Source organism: Dipodomys spectabilis, unplaced genomic scaffold, assembly GCF_019054845.1.
Source record: "Dipodomys spectabilis isolate Male_0828 unplaced genomic scaffold, ASM1905484v1 ptg000565l, whole genome shotgun sequence".
Lineage (NCBI taxonomy): Eukaryota > Metazoa > Chordata > Mammalia > Rodentia > Heteromyidae > Dipodomys > Dipodomys spectabilis.
The window spans coordinates 2,411,236-2,414,764 of record NW_024871242.1 but is presented as its reverse complement, the minus strand read 5'-3'; the positions used below and the strand labels follow the sequence as shown (position 1 = coordinate 2,414,764).

Sequence of the window (3,529 nt, the reverse complement as noted above, 5' to 3'; positions counted from 1 at the left end):
TGAACTAGCATAGGGCCAAGAATGGAGATGTAGCTCATTTAGTAGCTCATCAATCTAGAGAAAAAAGGCCCAGCAAGACCTTGAAGCCCTGATTTCAAACACTGAGCACTTCAACACACATTCAAGTACTTGAGCACATGCGTGCATTCACCCACATGTGTATTCAAAATGCCTTCATATCGGAGTTTTGCATGAATTCCTTTGCTAACGATATTATATGAGTAAAATAAAGGAAATAAACTCTTCCATCTCAGAACATTTTTATACGTTCTTATTGTAAAAATACTGTACATAGGGGTAACACTTACATGAGCAAGGTAATGAGTACATTCCCTAACAAGCATTGTTACCTCCTCCTTTATTGTTCCCCTACATCCCTTCCCTCCCACCTCCACAAGTCCATTAACCTCCTCCCTTTCCCGGCCTCAATTGTAAAGTTCACTTTACAACATAGTGTCTTGTGCATCTCATTGTTACAATGGGTATACCTGTATCCCTATTTAATCATTTTGGTTTTTTTTTCCTTCCCATCACCAAATTAGAGGAGAGTATATACAAGATGTAGGCGCACCAACTTCAAATACAGTGAAAACAGGTGTTATAGCATGGGGGACGAACATACAAAGAAACAAAAAAAAACACACTGCACGTTACAAGTACATGAGAAACAATAGCAAGAAAAAAAAAACCACTTGTGTCCCTAACATGGGTTTCATTTCCCTTAACATAATCTTATCTGGTGATATACACATAACTTTTGGCCTTTTCTGCTTATCCTAGACATACATTAGTTATTGAAAATTAGAGAAACCATGGGACCTAAGTTTCTTTGGACTTGGCTTACTTCAATTAATAATTTTTTTTCCAAGTCTTTCCATTTCCTAAAAAATTGGGCGATGGAATGCTTCAGGAATTTGCCTGTCATCCTTGCGCAGTGGCCATGCTAATCTTCTCTGTATCATTCCAATGTTAGTGTTTGTGATGCAGAATTGTGCACAGAACATTTTTATATATAAATTATAATTGATTTTCTTTAACTAGACAATTCAACAAAAAGTAAGTTTAAAAGAATTTTCGTGAAATTTTAGAACCATGTACTTCTTACATAAGTACACATTTAAGAATAAAGTCAAGATTGACATGTCAAAAACAAAATAATTCCAGATATTTGTTGTTCAAGAGATGTGTAGGAGGAGGAATTCAATTATTCTATACAAGGGACCTGCCATAATGAACACTGCAGCAAGTGTTAAGGTTTGTTAAAAGTTTTAATGTTTTCAATATATTTAATTTTGGGAATTTGCTTATATATGCCAAAAAGTGGGACTGTTTGGTAGGTCATAATACTTTTCTATAAAGTATTTAAGATTTATGGTAGCAGATAAGTACTACTAAGTATGTACATTTCAGATTTTATAGAAAGTTTAGTAATGAGAAGTTGCAAAGTCTTTGTGTAAAGGAGCAGAATAAAGAGTTGACTATGTTAACTACACAGTTTCTGTTAAAAGTGTAGGCCTTCCTTACTTCATATGTTAATGAGGAACAAATGATGATATAAGCCATATACAAATTATGAGATGAACTATAAATAGTAATCTTAGTGGGTGTCTTTATATAAAATTCTTGTGGAACATCATAATCTTAGCCAGTGTTAAATGTAAAGAAATATGACAATAATAAAATCTAATTTGTAGTACACTTCAAATACTGAAAACACTGGTAATTGTTTTGTTTTTTATTTTATTATTCATTAATATTTCATAATTGGTTTTCTTTATTTTTAGCATTGTTTTCCTTGTTGTAATATAATACAACTTTTTGTAAGTTGTCATTAGGAAGTACTTTGAGAAGGTTACTGGGATGGCCACACCATTTTTTATAGGTGTATGTGAATTTATAAAGAGGAAACTTAGAACAAAATATGTATTTAAAAAATGATCAAGTGGAGTCTGATTCAAGAGTGTTAATGTATGTCCTCACCTAAAATATTAGCCCTAGGCTCAAGGAGAGTTATTACAGAGTTGAGGGCACAAAAGTGAGAGACTGTGTTTTGTTTCGTTTTTTATTTTTATTTTGTTGGTCATGGGGTTTGAACTCTGGGGCCTGGTGCTGTCCCTCAGCTCAAGGTTAGTGATACCACTTGAGCCACAGCACCACTTCCATCTTTTTCTGCTTATGTGATGCTGAGAAATCAAACCCAAGGCCTCATGCATGCAAGGCAGGCACTCTACCATTGAGCCACTTCCCAGTACCTGAGAGACTGGGTTTTATAAAATCATCTAAACAACATTTGCTTTCTGCTTTGGGTTATATAATGAAATATATGAGTATCTTTTTTATGTTTTTGTGCATTGTCATACTTCTAAATTTATACTAACTTCACCACTTTATCCTTGTCAAAGTCATGAAATATCTCTGAGAGTTTGCTTCTGTGAAGATTGTTTTTGCATTTATAATTTCTTCTGAGTCATTTTTTTAAACAAAATCACTTTATATTTCATGTTGATGGGTATTTACACAGAGACAGGAATATAGAGGATTTAGTTTACCAAATGAACATTAAAATTAGTGCTCAAAAATAAAAATCAGCCTTAACACATATTTTCATATCTTTCCCTACAATGTATGAGGGAGGCATTTTAGCTCCAATTTTCTTGGGATTCCTAGGTTTACAATTCTTAAATCACAGAGACATGCTGTAATGGGAGTAAGATTTTTTGGTACACTTTGCCCTTCAGTCTGTGTTTCTTGTTCCTCCCTTTTCTCAACTCCATTATTAGAGATTTTTCTCAGAGATGACTCCATCTCCAACTTTTCACTCTTCCTAGCTGGTCAAATGAATTTGCAGATCAAGACTCTTAGACAGAAAGAATTTAAGAGCCTGAATCTAAGACACTTCTCTCATACACCATCCCTACAAAGACACAAGTACCAAAACAGGATACATAGTTTCATTTTTTTCTACCAAGGCCAATGCATGAGGTTGCTTGCTTCTGAGGGTGCCTGTTTGTGGCTCTTACTTATGTTGCAGATTAACTTTATACCTAGTTCCATTATCAGCTACCAAGGATGGCATGTTTAGGCCATCCAGGAGGTTGGCTCAACAGGGTGGCTGGATGTGTGTCCTATGAGGGGTTCCTAAGATCCCTCATGAATGGCACAGAAGATCTGTGTTGGAAAAACCGGGGGCAATTAAGGTATTCTACAAACACCATCTCAGCAAGGCAAAGTTTACTCCTGCAGAAAGCATGCTGTCGCATGTCGAAGTTGAATAAGCACACTGGATAGGCAGCCCACCACTGGTTCCCATAAATTTGAGCTTTGGTATCATCTTTTATGATGGCTTAAACTTTTGACTCCTTTCAAACTAGTCAAAAGTTTTAATATTCAACCAAATCTGAACACCTGGCCATATGAAAAATAAACAACTTTTACCCAGTTGTTGTTCTACTACTGTTGCCATGCCTCTAGCCCCTAGCACTTCTCTAAAATAGCATTGGTAAGGTTTTGACTACCTTTACAAGGGCAA

General features: G+C 35.3%; 1 pseudogene; it reads right to left on the bottom strand.

Annotated features, from left to right (window-relative positions):
- Positions 1-884: 884 nt before the first annotated feature.
- On the bottom strand, positions 885-997 carry LOC122100123 (annotated as a pseudogene).
- Positions 998-3,529: the final 2,532 nt, after the last annotated feature.